Source organism: Tachypleus tridentatus, chromosome 13 (assembly GCF_004210375.1).
Source record: "Tachypleus tridentatus isolate NWPU-2018 chromosome 13, ASM421037v1, whole genome shotgun sequence".
Taxonomy (NCBI): domain Eukaryota; kingdom Metazoa; phylum Arthropoda; class Merostomata; order Xiphosura; family Limulidae; genus Tachypleus; species Tachypleus tridentatus.
The window spans coordinates 198,349,208-198,365,839 of record NC_134837.1 but is presented as its reverse complement, the minus strand read 5'-3'; the positions used below and the strand labels follow the sequence as shown (position 1 = coordinate 198,365,839).

General features: G+C 35.7%; 1 long non-coding RNA gene across 1 annotated transcript; it reads left to right on the top strand.

Moving 5' to 3' along the window:
- Positions 1–297: 297 nt before the first annotated feature.
- LOC143236074 (uncharacterized) lies at positions 298–1,486 on the top strand. The gene is made up of 2 exons (XR_013019439.1): positions 298–446; positions 1,305–1,486. It is a non-coding gene; the product is annotated as an uncharacterized LOC143236074 (long non-coding RNA).
- The last annotated feature ends 15,146 nt before the right edge of the window (positions 1,487–16,632 follow it).

The following is a 16,632-nucleotide window of genomic DNA, read 5'->3' as shown; positions in this document are numbered from 1 at the left end:
GACGACTAGCGCAGATAGTCGTCGTGTAGCTTTGCACGAAATTCAGAACAAATAAACAAACTATCATACTAAATGATTAATTATAGATGTATAGACAATAGGGCCAAAAAAGTTCCATTCTTTTGACCCAAATTGTAACGACCAGGAGGACAGATAGAGGTACTGTAATAGTGTGAGAGCACTCTCCAAGATTGTTGGCAACATCCTGTATATCGACAACTTCTTGGCCTTTGTACTTCAGTATTAAACTGGGTTGAGAAATACTCTCCATTCATTTCAAATCTTGTCTCAGAGAGCTAACTGATTGTGGAATAGATGCTGGAAGTAAAATGAAACTAAGATTATTCTTTGTGGTAGCCAAGGGTGGAATATCTAAAGAAGATATTCCAGGTTTATTCATGAACCTTCTGTGTTTTTTGGCAGCCAAATACTTTAGCCACCAGGAGGTAAGTATATAGTAAGAGAACATACTTTAGACGTTAAACCTCATTATTCTCTTTTACACAGAAACTAAATAACCATCATAATTTCTAAAGAATGTATCCAGTTTCGTTAACTAAGTAATATACTGAGGCAAAGAAGAGAATGAAGCAGAACTATGTTCAATCATTGTAATACTTGATTAACTTATTCTAAGTAAATGTAATAATGGCTTCAAACATTACGATGTTAACACACCAAAAGTATACATGGTATGTCAAATTTCTCACCGTATAAGACTCAAAAAGTACGTAGCCCACGATATCCATTTATTTTTTTATTAACTCAGAGCTTTGGGCAAAGTGATGGCTCAATAAGGTTTTGGACCCTAGGCAGAAATTAATCATTTAGGCCAGCGTATATGCAAACGCTATTTAACAGTGCTCATACTTTACTAACACTCGCTTCCTGGACGTTAACGATATACATACACCATGTAGTTATAGAAATAATTATGGCTCATGGGCTGTGACAAACTGATAATCTGCTAAGGCAAACCTGGGTCTTTCAAAATAACCCGCATATTAGTAGTACAAGTTACAATATTATATTGGATATATTACCATTATACATTACTCAGTATTTATTCTTGTAGTTTAGGCATTTTTCATCAGTTATTTGTCCAACAGTTTTAATGCTTACGACTTTCCCTACACTTTGTATGTTTTCAAATTAACAATATCCAGTTGTTAAGAATGTAACTAAAGACTCAACACCCACATACTAAGTGGAGTGTTCATATTAACTTTGAACTCTCTAGAATACAATCAAGAAGCTAGTTTGAAGTGAAATTAATAGGGTAGTTTTGACGTTTTCTTTATTAGGGTCTTCCGTCAGGCAAGCCAATCCACAATCTTCTGTTCCTTAATTTCAAACCTCTTCTGATGCATGTTTAAAGTTACAGATGGAGAGTTAGTTTCCTGGAGACCGATAAGACTAAGGGACAAGTTGCCTTGTGCTTTTACTTTTAGTCTGTCACTTGAACTGTGTTTTACTTTAAAGGACTTTTGGCAAATTTATTTCTGTAATGTGTTTATTTTATAAAATAGGTTTGAATGTGAATTAATTTTATGATGATGTTTACGTTTCTCCATTTGTTTCTATGTAAGTCTTTGGCCTGAAACGTATAATTCTGCTTTTTGGTAAATTCATTGTTATTTAATAATTTAAGACAAACTGTACCGTACTGAATTAATAACCTACTATTGATGCTGAACTCTTAATTATTTAGATTGACGAATTTACCAATATATATAACTGTACTTAACATGGGAAATTTTAATTCTGAATTGTGGGAAAGCGTAGTTGGCGGCGGTTGAAGCTTGAAGTAAAAATGCCAAATTTGTGTAGACAACAAGGAAAATTTATTACATGTGAAAGTCTAAGTTCTTCCGAAAAAACGAGCTTGAAAATTTAAAATAAACGAAACGAATGGTTTGTTTGTTTATTTCTTTATTTCGCACAAAGCTACACGATGACTATCTATGATAGTCGTCCCAAATTTAGCAGTGTAAGACTAGAGGGAAGGCAGCTAGTCATTACAACCCGCCGCCAACTCTTGAGCCACTCTTTTACCAACGAATAGTAGAATTGACCGTCACATTATAACGCTCCCATGGCTAAAAGGGCGAGCATGTTTGGTGTGACGAGGATTCGAACCCGCGATCCTCAGATTACGAGTCTAGTGCTTTAACAACCTGAGCCATGCCGGGCAGAAAAGATAGAAAGACGAAAGATTGGAAGGTAAAACAATGGATATTGTAATTGCAAAGTGGACCTTAGGCGTAAAATACCACAGTAGCTTGCGATTGCGAGGATTGTTAAGTAGCCCCGTGTGAGACTTCAATGTAGATCTGCGTCTTGTTCCTTATAGTCCGTTATTAAGTGTTCATGACACAGTTGGTTGCTGGCATTTAATTCTAACATATATTAAAGGTTGTTCTACGATTTTATTTCCGAGATTACTGGGTCCTTTCTATGTTCTCTTGTTTACAATCCCAGAGATACAGCAGGTAATTAAGTTATTTCGCTCTTGCCACACAAGTTTTATTTTGTTCGATTTTTGATTATTTTTAAAAAAATCCTTAAAATTACAAGTAAATTTAAAATCTGTAACATCTGTTATACGCAAGGCCAACTAAGCCCTAATACAGCTTCATACTATAGCAGCATTAGGGTTAATTTTGTAAAAATAAACTGCAAGAACGTCAAGAATTCTAAACGACATAAAAATTCACACAAGAAAATTAGCAATACCAGCAAGAAAAGAGAAAATCCAGGAGTAAAATATTACAAAAATTAAAGCTTGACATTCATTTTGATAAAGACTAATCAACTATCATACGGATTAAAGCTGATTATTAACTGAGATGAATTATCCTACAGTACATTCACTTTGTGTCATTAACTCGGTGGCGCCTCCAAGAGATCAATTGGGTATACTTTAAAGGAAATGTACGAATTGTGTTTATCAGGTTAAATCGATTTCCATAAACGGTATTAAGAAGGTCTATTTAACGAAAAGACACGATAAATTATGAAGTATAAAGAATTTAACTGAAGTGACTGAATTTAAACAAAGAAATAAACATTTCAGAAACTATGAAAAAAATACGAAAATTCATCAAAGTAAAACAAAGACAGTGTGCATATTTGTTTTCGTTTTTTTACATTTAATAGTCAGTTACTTCAATTTGGACTTGTGGACCAATCAACTGTCTTTTTCCCTTCAAGTTGTTTTCCTTTCAACCAACATAATTGAGATCTTGCAAAGCTTTGTTCAAATCTAACGTTTGTTACTTAAAGGGAATCGTCGAACAGATTAGTAATACTCATTCAACATAGGAGAAGCCATAACCTCTAGATATCATCTGTTCAACCAATGAAGGTTACTGCTGTTCGTCTTCATTCTTTTTCAGTGTGTGTGTTACAGTAATACCATCCAAAGAAGAAAGACAGCTATAATGACGCCAACTTAACGGTTTTGTAGGCCACATGCTATGCAAGAACTGTAAAGCCTCAACATAAACAGTTGTGAAAGTTAATACCTTCAAATAAGAAGACAGAAAATTCATGGTATTCCCGAGTACCAGAAGTTTACTAAAAGGCATCTATTTGTAACTGTTTACACAGGCGTTTCCTAATAATACATAGGATTACAAATCACCTTACAGTTAATTTTAATTTGAGCATTTGGCTTAAACATTTCTATAAGTGCTTACATCTTGTTATAAACAAGTGTATACATTTCATGAAACAGCTGAACAACTTATAGTAACTAATACTAGTTATATTTGAATAAAACTAGTTATCCTTTTATATTTTTAACTACGGATTTAGGTGCTTCTCCATCATGGACTTCGGTTTCCTTTTCCTGTGGAAAATAAATTAAATATACATAATATAGCTTTTTATGTAACTGTGTTAAAGCACAACTTTGACAATGCTTAAACTTTGTGAAATAATAATTATGCAAAGATATTTCCTGCGCGACATGGGGTAACGTGACGCACTGGAACGGTATCAGATACGGAGTACTAGAAACAATGCCAGTTCAGGGTAAGAAAGTTTTTTTATAAATCGCGTTCGTAAACAGGTTACCCTCAAAATGGGTTTAATATTCCGTAGTTTATCTACTGTTATTTGCATGTTTTTCTATGAATATTTCCATGTATAAAAACTGAACTTTTGTTTTACTTCTGAAACATAAGTTACTGTTAATAAACTTTCTAGTATTAGGAATTGATCAGGCCTGGTTGATACGTATAAGACCAAGAGAAATACGATTTTACGCTACTATTACTATTAGACCTAAATCAGGCCTAATTGATATGTAGAAGATAAAGGCGTTATGACATTATAATTAATGTAATCCTTTGTATTAACATTTACATCTACCTGCGTATCTGAATTTGAGATATCGATATAATCCCAACTAACCCCATTTTTTTTTTTTTTTTTACGCATGTATTTTGACCATTTGGAAATGCGCACTAATTTATTCTCAGATGTGTTAGTAATAGTGTATAATAATGACTATTAGAGGGCAGCACATGCAACAATTTCACAATTTCTGGGGATGTTTTGAATTAAGCACAAAGCTTCACACTGGGCTATCTGTGCTCTGCCTATCACAGGTATCGAAACCCGGTTTTTAGCGTTCTAAGTCCGCAGATATACCGTTGAGCCACTGGGTGGCTTTACTATTTTAAAATAGACTATTATTACAAGGCACAAGGTACCCAAAATACGCCACCTAATAAAAATATTTGGATTAAAGGGCATTTTCCCCAAAAGCTAAGATTATTAATTTCAGAAGCCTAAGAAATAGTAACGTTTATTAAAATAGATAAACATATTAATGGACCATGCAATTTAATAAAGTTCCTTCATAACTGTATTCAACTCAACAAGAAAACAAGTAATAATTAAACAACTTACAATAATTAGAACTACAAAAGCTTATTAAAGTCTAATAAACACAAAATAATTAGAATTATCCCACCTTTTTTTTTCTTTCTTTTAGTGTATCGGTTGCACTTTTTTATGCAATAATGCTCAAAAGTATAATTCATATCCTTTTCTCTAACAGGTAGTTGCGCTTCGCAATGAGCTGTTTACCATGTATTGAGCACGAGCAATCATTTTTTGTTTTGCCACATGCCTAAAATACTCATCTTGTACAGTAAAATACAAAATAGCAAACACTTCTTCGTGTGTACACTAGTTCATGGTATTTATTGCTATTCTAAAGCTCTTCAAAGTCCTGGGATACTGCTTAACTAGCAGATGAAACAATTCAACAGTAAACTTACTAAAAATAGTGATGAATAAATAAATAAAAAACAGTGAACCAAACTTCTTGGATCAGAAGTTGTCTAGAAGACTGTTTACAAGAGCTTTGTCATTTTATGTATTATTTCAATAAAGAAAATTGTATTTGTTTTTATGTAAAGGAAACTGACGATTCCACTGTTGTCAAAAAGGTGTAAATTTCAGTGCAATGGATGGATCCAGTAACATAGTGTTCAAGTTCGCAAAGTAGCTGCCGAAATGTTTCTAGTGGATGCCACCGTTCCTTGTCATTTTACTGAGCGCAAGAAAAGACAGTTACCACAGTTGTTTTTTTTTTTACAGTTATCTCTATAAAGAGTCAAAGGGAAGATATTCAACACAAATTACTGTCCTTAACATGGTACAATAAAATCATGCAAAATATATACAAAATGGATAACAAATATATTTTCACACTTCTTGTGATTTTTGAGATTTTTTAATAGTGGAATTGACCATCACGTTATAACTCCCCTCAGAGCTGACAGGCGAGCATGTTTGTTGATGTGATTCGTACCCAAAACTCGCAGATTGTGATGTTAAGATCTATCAAGTACCAGGACATGCAAGTATGCTTGGAAATTGTGGACTTCATATCATGTCAATTCTGCATCATGCATTAGCAATAAAAAAAACAACGATAGCGACGGACTGTTTGGACCTTTAAGATTGTCCTTAGGTACTCATTCCTCAGAAGTACAAAATTAAACATTTTCATGAAACTATAAAATTCTTCCTCTGAAGTGTCAACCTCCACTAGTGTAACTCATTCCATAAACTAGTCACGTGTTTTAGAAAAACAAAGTTAATTCTAAAGCCTATTCAGTCTCTTCAAATCTTTATACATGTCACCTCATCCCACCGATTTTCAGAATACAATATGAAGGCATCAAAGATCTTTAACCTATCAATCACCTGCAGAAACTTTAATGAAATCACTTCTTATCTTCTTCTTGAGATGGAATATGCAGAAAGATCTTGGTCCATCCTTAGAAGACAATGCTACCAAGGAATCATTCTGGTAGTCTTCCTTTGAATCCATTTCCAATAAATCAATATTCTTAATAACTAGAGATTTCTATACGGAATCTCGTCATTTGTCTTATAAAATTTTTAGGCGTATTTAGAGATAAACTGATAAGCTTTATGACCAGCAACCAAGTATCGCATTGATGACTTGAATGATTTAACTACAAGTATGTGAAGATCCATTTCTTCATTCATTCTGTTGAATGGGTTACCATGTACTATGATTCAAGTTATTATAATACAGATATTTCTATTACTTGTTAAAATTACATGTAATTTGCTAAACACTCTAAATTACCAAATGATTCAAATTATTCTCAATACACGCAATTTAGTAGAAATACTAAAGAGCTCAATGCCATCAGGAAACTATTAACGAATAAACTGCACTCCCTATCAGTATCATTAATCACAAACCAATGAGATACTCCAGTGGTAACAAGAATCCAGTTAAATTGGATTCTTTGTTTGATAACAACCGTTTGCTTTATTTCACCCAGTTGCCCTACAATCCAACGAAATACACTACACTTCTTCTACCAATATGATTCTCTTAGCTAATGTTATATTTGGAATATTATAGAAAGGAATTTAAAATCTGAGTTCATTATGTCTGCACCTTTTACAGCATCCATACCTTAAAAAAAACAACTTAGAAATTTCATACTAACAAAAAGGCTAAAGCAGCAAACAATTCTTAAAGTTTACAAAATAAATTCCTTCCATTATGGAATGTGTTTTCCTTAACTCAGCGTTTGAGATCACATTTTAAATCTTTAAATTTTATGAAACAATGCTGCAGCAGGCATCGTAGAGTCCATGGGGCTGAAAGTACTACAGCCCCCCACAATTCTTCTCATTTATGACTTAAAAAATATTAAGCTAATCTTGAAAAAAAAACCAAAAAACAACCAATTATGGTTTACGATAGCATCACTAATAAATGTACAATAATTGAAGGATTATTAACCATAGGTACAGTTCAATTCAAAAACAACATCTTAAATGAATTTTTCAAAGAATTTTCTCATAAAACCATCAACATAATTTCACAAAACAGAAAGCTAAAAACAATCTTACAAAAAGAGACATTAATTCCATCAAAAACCTAAAACAAGAAAAAACAAAAATTCTAAAAGTAGATACAGGAAACGCTACAGTCATAATGAACACAAATGTATACATCCAAAAACTCACGCACACCACAAATATACGGCATCCCCAAACCTCATAAACTAGATTCTCCATTACGACCAATAATGTCCACATATGAATCGTTTAACTACAATCTTGAACATCCTATCAGACACAAACAAATTTAAACAAATACAAACCGCTGAAACCTGCAAGACAGCCTTAGAACTCTATATCCGAGACTCTAACCCATCAATAGACATTCCCACCAACCAATTAGCAATCCTCATAGAATTCACCACAATGAAGACAAACTTCATGTTCAACAACCACAATTATATACAAACAAATGCCTAAGCATGGGCAACCCAGTATCACCAGTTCTAATAAATATTTTTATGACACAAGTTGAAACACAAACAATTAACACAGCATTACACCCACCACTATACTGGTACAGATATGTAGATGACACGATTGCGGGATTCACATCTACAGAACACACACATAATTTTTTCAATTACATTAACTCTATACATCCCAACATTAACTTCACATGTGAACAGGAAGAAAGCAATCAAATATTATTTCTTAACTTCAAAATTACAAGAACTGATGTACAATTTAAAACAGAAATCTACCGAAAAATCACTTATACTGGACTATACATTTCTTGGGACTCAGCACACGAAACAAAACAAAAACTCAACATACCAAGAAACCAAATAAACACAGCCATAAAACTATGCTCACCAGATAAAATTAACGACGAATTAGACAAAATAAAACAATACTTCATCAACATCAATAAGTTTCTTCCACAAACCGTAGAAAACATTATACACACACACCTAGACAAAAAGCAAAATCAACTAACAAAAGTAAATATATCCCACGAATCAAAAAATCACGAAACCGTATACTGCTGCATACCATATACTCCCCACATCAGCAGAAAAATAACCAACATTTGGCAAAAACTAGTTACAAAATATGACATTCCAGTTAATACCAAATTTATTCAAAAGCCAGACACAAAACTAAGGTCTATACCAGGGGTCACCAAACTATGGCCCTCGAGGTCAATTTGTCCGGCCCGCCAGCAGCTAGCCGTTTGGAAATGAAAAGTGACACTTCATCAAATGTTCTACTGTCATAACAAAATAAATCACACCGATGGTCGCTTTAAGCTGGCAAACACAAGACGTTATCATAAAAAGAAACAAGGCTGTCACGTGCATTTTTAACCAATAGGAAAATTCTTCTTTCGTCCTTGCTGCCTATTTATTCATATTGAGACACGTATCTATGAAAGCATTAGGATTTCGAAAACAAGTACAGACTTAACCCTCGTCCTATCGACTCGTCTTGTAACTTCAGCGGCCTAGGGTTACCGCTTCAGCAAGCTCATTAGTCTGGTTATGCGTAACTCGTTCTCAGGTAAGTGTCGTGGCAAACGTAAGTTTCAATATATTTTGTTTGTGCGTTCTTGGACCAGTAAAATACTTTTCTCACAGCGTTCTGTGTTTTTCATTTTCATATCCTGTTTTTTTATTCACCCATCGTTATGGCTGCTTTTAAAATAAGAAAAGTGGACTTTGAGTGTCGTGCTTTCAATGATGAATGAAGAGAAAAGTACTTTGTGGAAATAAAAAACAGAAAGCTACTTGTGTGATATGCACCGAAAGTGTTGCCGTTTTGAAAGAGTACAATCTTCAGCGTCACTATGAAACAAAACATCTATCAACATATTTGAAATTTTCAGGAAAGTTCCGTTCTGAGAAATTTGAATCCATGAAACGTGTTTTTGAATCTCAAAAGAATCTCTTCACGAGAAAGTTTGCTGAAAATGAATCTGTCACTCGTACAAGTTACAAAATAATGCAACGGATGGCAGAGCGAGGAAAACCTTTTACTGACGGCAACTTCATCAAAGAGTGTATGATAGAAGCAGCAAATGAGCTGTGTCCAGAAAAAGCCAATTTCTTTGAAAGTATCAGTCTTTCAGCAACTTCAGTTGTACGGAGAGCAGAAGAACTTGGAGAGTTTGTTTGTTTTGGAAATTCGCACAAAGCTACTCGAGGGCTATCTGTGCTAGCCGTCCATAATTTAGCAGTGTAAGACTAGAGGGAAGGCAGTTAGTCATCACCACCCACCGCCAACTCTTGGCTACTCTTTTACCAACGAATAGTGGGATTGACCGTCACATTATAACGCCCCCACGGCTGGGAGGGCGAGCATGTTTGGCGCGACGCGGATGCGAACCCGCGACCCTCAGATTACGAGTCGCACGCCTTAACGCGCTTGGCCATGCCGGGCCCGACTTGAAGAGAACATCGCATTACAGATACGCCAAAAAGCTAGAAACTTCCTATGGTATTCTCTGGCACTGTAAGAGTCTACTGATCTCTCGAGTACGTCACAACGTCTCGTGTTCATTCGTGGAGTTAATTTTGACTTTCAGATCACAGAAGAGTTGGCATCAGTTTGCAGCATGCACGGAAGAACAACTAGAGAAGACATTTTCATGGAAGTGCATAAAACTTTGCAAGACTATAACCTTCATTGGAATCAGCTTAGAGGTGTAACAATTGATGGAGGAATAAACATGGCTGGAGTAAAGAAGGGTCTGGTGGGGCTGATCAGGAAACAGTTCGAACATCTTCAACTTCCAAGCGCTTTGTTCATACACTGCATCATACATCAGCAAACACTCTGTGGAAAAGACTTAGATATTTCTTGCGTACTGAAACCAGTCATTTCTGCAGTGAACTTCATTCGGGGTCATACACTTAATCATCACCAGTTCAAGGCGTTTTTTGAAAAATTGACTTGGATTTCTGTGACTTGCCTTATCACACGGTAGTGAGGTGGCTCAGCTGTAGTAAAGTCTTGTCTCATTTTTATGAGCTGAGAAAAGAAATAGATATATGTCTTATCGAGAAATATAGAGCCGATCCGCTTCTGTCGGATTCAACCTGGTTGTCAAAGTTGTCATTTTTGGATTTCGGAGAAAGCTGTCATTGTTTGAAGCACATTTGGAAGGAGGAAACCTCTCTCATTTTCAGTGTTTCAATGAGTTTCATGCTGGAATCATCAACCTGGAGTTTCAGAAAAAGATTATTGGTGATTTAACTAAGCATTTTTAGAGAGATTTTTGGATCTCGACAGAATCGAAAGTGACATTCTCCTTTTTCAGAATCCTTTTGATTGTGTCATTGATGACGTGCCAGTAGAACTTCAGTTGGAGATCATCGATTTGCAAGGAAATGACTTGTTGAAAGCAAAACACAGAGAGGGGCAACTTATTGAATTTTACAGCTGCATACCTGAAGATGATTTTCCAAAGCTGAAGCAGAGTGCATCTGGTATGGCATCAGTGTTCGGAACAACTTATGTCTGTGAACAAGCATTTTCAAAAATGAAGTATGTGAAGTCGATACATCGATCAAGGTTGACTGATGAACATTTGAAAGCAATTCTAATGATTGGATGCAGCAATTCAAAACCGAACATTGAAGATATTTTGAAAGCCAAACGCCAATTTTATAAATCTCACTAACTTTTTTGCGGCTTAGTGAAATTCAGATATGTACTCACTATGTGCGATGTGACAATTGTTTTTGCTAATGTCACCTTCTTTGATAACCTTTTGGTAAATAAAAATGTTGGTTGTATTTCTGTTTGTTTTTTATTATATGTGTGTATTGCATGCTACTCCCGCATGGCTAATGTGGCATCCTAAACTTAGTGTTAAGTCTTTTACAGAGAGCTTTCGTTCTAGAGAGGTTTCAATAACATCTGCTATTTTAATTTTATCTAAATCATTAATAAGCACTAAATAAATGAGGTAATAGATAAACAACCATATCCTGACATTTGAATTATTCACTTTTCTAGTATAATATTAATGAAGCCAAGCTATAAAGTATACAATACAATCAGCTGAAAAAAGAAGAAAAACTACAAACCTTTCTGTTTGGATGGTAGGTAACGCTATCAAAACTTCCTACCTACTTTCAACTAGAAATACGTACTTGTTTCGTTGAATTTCACGCAAAGCTACACGAAGGCTATCTTCGCTAACTATCCTTAACTTAACAGTTAAAGACTAGAGGGAAGGCAGGTAGTCATCACTAGTGGAATTGACCGAGCATTATAACATCCCCACGTATTTGGGAGAAAGGGGACTCGAACCCTGGACCCGCAGATTGCAAGTCGAGCGCTCTAATAACTTGGCCATGCCAGGCTAGATTAGAGGGAAAGGAACAAGCAAGCACCACCACCGCCAGCTCTTGTATTACTATTCACCTAAGAAATGTAGGATTGACCGTATTGTCATAACGCTCCCAGAGCTGAAAGGATGAGGACGTTCAATGAGGGGGAAAGATCAGTGTCGTAGTCTTCAGTCCAACTGCAAATGACTTTTCCAATGTACTAAATAACCTGTATTTGTCTGTTCTAAATATTTTCATAGTTCGCGATTTTTTTTCATTTCTTCGCAATCAAATAAATTCTCAGACCTTAACACCAAACATTATTATGATCTTAGGCCCTACATTAAATGAACTTATTTCAATATCAAGAAGTGTCCTGGTTCCAGCTTTTATTAGCAGAGGGAACACTGGGACAATATCTGAAATAAATCAAAATATTATATTAATGGAAGGGATTAGCTGGAAGGCAATATCCCCTCCTCAGGTCACCTGGTTAGCGTCGGCCCTGGCAAACAGAGTTTCTGTTTCCTAAACACAATCCCTAGGTGGCACAGCTGTATGTTTGTGGACATCTACTGCTAAAAACCGGGTTTCGATATCCGTTGTGGTTAGAGCACAGATAGCCCACTGTGTAGCTTTGTGCTTAAAACCAACAACAACCTAAACACAAAAGCGAACCAGTATTAACTTTTTTTCTCCCATGAGATCGTTTAAAAATGGATATTTTTTGGTGGTTCATTATTAACCTGACTTATCTAGTTATATATCACACAGTCATTCAAACGGCTGACTTGCCATCGTCTTATCATTTATTAACTACCTGTGTACTATATAATATGGAAAAAAAAATTGTTATATTCTGTTGTGTGTTACGAACTTCAGACTTTCTGTTGAACTAACGGGAAGAGAATGTTTTAAATATTTTGATTTGTTTGTTTGGTTGTAACACTTGCTCAAAGTTACACCAGAACTACATCCACTATCTATCCCTAAGAATGGACTGATAGATTGAGAGAAAGCATCTCCTGAACAGCACTCTCCGTCAACTCTTGGACTAACCAAGAATGGAATTTTATCGTTACCCTAGTAACGTACATAAGGCCCCAAAAGAGCGAAACAATTTTGCGGCCCTTACATTTTTTTCGCATTCAAACATGTCCTTACATTACGGCTATGTGTTAGATACAGAATGTTCAATGAGGTATTTTCAGTGTTTTCATAGAATCAGTTGCGTCTTCTGATTTTAACCCTGAAGTACCATCCCTAGATATATGTTTGTTTTATAAAGAACAGATTATCTGAATCCCGTATTTTAGCATTGTAAGTCCGTAAACTGGGAAGCCCATAGATATAACATTTATCTGACGGATAGCCAGATGTGTGAGTTTAATAAAAATGAAATGGGGCAGTGATTGAAATCGAGTCTATCAATAATGGAGAAGTTAAAACCATTGTGCTTAAATTATCGACCTATCTGTTTTTGTTTTTTCTTTGTATTGTTTTAAAATCGTAACATGTAGCGGGGAGTTAATGAGATACGCTGAACTTTTTACCCCAGAGGAAAAATTATCAAATGAGTCAACCGCAAGCAGCTGCTGTAAATGACTAAAGACGATGTTAAGTCAGCTTATTTCGAGTTCTGTATCGCACTTCGAGCTACAAGCATTCCCTTCTTACGAGATATTTGTATAGCTGCCAACTTTTGTTCATTCCATGACAAATACAACATATTATTGTACCTAAGGAGAGATGGCTCATTTGATGACGCCATTAATAGCTTCACCCACTAGAAGAATATTGGAGAAGAAATAAAAACAACAGAAGGTAAATGCCCGCTATGACAATTCAGATTTACTAACACGAGGTTAATCGGTTAAAGAAAACCCAATTTAACTAATGTGTTAAAAACAAGCCTTGTAACAAACATCGTGTGCTACTCTACTATTATCCCAGTTGCAGTTGCCTCAATGGAATGGATTACGTCAGCATGTTTCTTAATAGATACAAAAAGCTTTTTCACATGTAACATCGTAGATGTAAAAATAAAATGGGAGAGAAAACAGGTCTGTATATTATCAGTTTCCTACTGTTTATGGCACTAGTTATCTCGTAGCAAAACCTAAAAGAATATGCGTGTGTTTCTTTTTTAGCAAATCCACGTCAGGCTATCTGCTATGTCCACCGAAAGGATTCGAACCCCTTATTTTAACGTTGCAAATACGAAGACTTACCGTTGTCCCACCGAGGGACGTCTAGAAGATAAAATTCTATTTTCGTGAAAGTCATCTGAACTTGTTGAAGTTTCTTCACCTATTAAACCAATACGAGTTTCTACAAAACAATTATATTCATCGTAACACACCATGTTATGCTTTAAACGACATTACTAATCTAATCTCTTTAGGACATTCAAGAATTAAAACTGTTTGTTTGTTTTTAATTTCATACAAAGCTACTCGAGGACTATCTGCAGCTTGTCATCGCCATCTACCTCCAACTTTTAGGCTACTCTTTCACCAACGAATAGTTACACTATAACGCCTCTACGGAAGAAAGGGTGAGCATGTTTGATGGGATGGGGATTCGAGCACCTTAACCACCTGGTCATGCCGGGTCCCATCATGTCTCAAACAAACAATCTCACTTGATTTTTCCCATATTATTGTAATCCATATTTGCATTGTTTATATCTTATATGCATGATTTCATGATAATGTTCTGTATGTTACATTGTTACTCTGTTTATCCTGATTGTTTCGCACGCAATGAGACAATCAAAGCAGAACGTCAAATTATATTGATTTTCCTTAATTTTGAATGTTGTTGTTGTGTCATATTAATAGCAGATAAGAATATTGTGCAATGAACTTGAAATTAACGTTTACTGAGGAATCTAGAATAATTAAAATAACAGTGACCCTTACTTGATGACAAACTCGATACCAAGCACCGAAAAGCTTTAATTATTAAAATAAAAACTAAACTACTGTGAAAGATACTGTTATTTTGAATAGATTCCCGAACCTTCAACATCTACAGAGGGATTGGTTTCGTTTGTTTTGAATTTCGCACAAAGCTACACGAGGGCTATCTGAGCTAGCCGTCCCTAATTTAGCAGTGCAAGACTAGAGGAAAGACAGCTAGTCATCACCACCCACCACCAACTCTTGGGCTACTCTTTCGTCTTACACTGCTAAATTAGGGACGGCTAGCGCAGATAGACCTCGTGTAGCTTTGCGCGAAATTCAAAATAAACAATCAATCGACATTCCTAGGTCATCTTCAGGTTAACAACCTCTCTTTGTTAACCTGAACATGATCAAGGTAGGTCGAAACGTTGTTCTCTGCTTATCAATAAAACTGTCAATACCCATACCAACCGTTCTGAGATACATTTTCATTTCAAGTGGGTTTCTGATCAAAAAGAAATTCTAATCCGAGGGTTGCGGGTTCGAATCCTCGTCACATCAAAACATACTCGTCCTTTCATGCGTGGGGGCGTTACAATGTGACAATTGATCCCACTATTCGTTGTAAAAGAGTAACCCAAAAGTTAGCGGTGACTAGTTGCCTTCCCTCTAGTCTTACACTGTTAAATTAGGGACGGCTGGTTCAGATAACCCTCGTGTAGTTTTGCGCGAAATTCAAAACACACCAAACAAATTTTGTTTATGAACTGATGTATGTCAAATAAAAAATAAATTCGAGATTTAAAATGTTTAGCCTAAAAGAATTTAATCTTTGAACATTAGTTATTATTTGTTTATTTTACTGATATCTTTTTGGTTGGACCAATATATCAAAAGAAGACAACTTGGAGATAACGTAAATGACAGGCATGACGTTCATGTTTATATTTATCTAGAATTAAAAAAAAAGTTAGTAATCTTGGAAAAAAAAATTAGTTTCTGCTTGCTGCTTCCAAAGTTGTAGCATATTTTTATTCGTAAGTCGAGTAAAGCACTAAATCTCTCTGCGCAGATAGCCTAGTTGCTTTGCTCTATAAAACGCCAAACCAAACTAAACTAAACCTCTCAATAACATGTGCGGACCTGTACTTTTTTGTGTTTTTTTTGTTACATTTACCTTGACGGATCGCGCCAACCCCTTATTGGGTGGTCTTAAAGCATTCTCAAGACCAGAATGCTATGTTTAGTGGCAGATGAGTTTAGAATAACGTTATTTTTAGCAAGGTAACTTACCGCCCCTAGCGTCTTATAACAAATATAAAGCGTGAAGTGTGGAACTATCAGATAGTCTAGGCCTTTCCTTTTTCTAACATCTAGTCGCACATGCCCGCTTACCCTCAACATTTAATACCATACTGTTTGTTGTTCAGAGGTTAAGGGACCTGATCATACTGCTCAACAGACAGTGTATTTACAGAAGTCTCAAGGAAAAGTCCAATTCCCAAACTCTACGGAAAACCTTAGAAATAGTAGTAACGAGTGCATTTTTGAACAAGGTGCAGTGCACAGAAATATGCTTTGCAGTGGTAAGTTCTAACGTCTACAAGTATTAAGCTTGGAACATACAAAAATTATGCAGTTATTAGCGGCAGATTTTGTAACAAATCATGGTCCTACCAATACAGACAAACTGACCACAAATGATGGACTGGAGTTCCAGTGGTGAAGAGAAGTTTCACGAAGAGTGGCTCATTCTGGACCTTGTTTAGGGTTTAGGGTTAAAAAGTGCATGTTATAGGCCCATGATACCCTGATGGGGGGTTATGGCTTGATGACTCGTTATCTGCGAGTAGTGGGATTGAATCCCATCACCAAAAATGTTTACCCTTCACCTTTGTGAAGAAGGTGTTACAATGTTCCGGTAAATCCCACTCTTCATTGGTAAAGAGTAGTCCAAGAGTTGGCGGGTGGGTGATTTTAATTAGTTACCTTGCGTCTAGTCTATCGTTGCTTAATTAGAGACGGATATC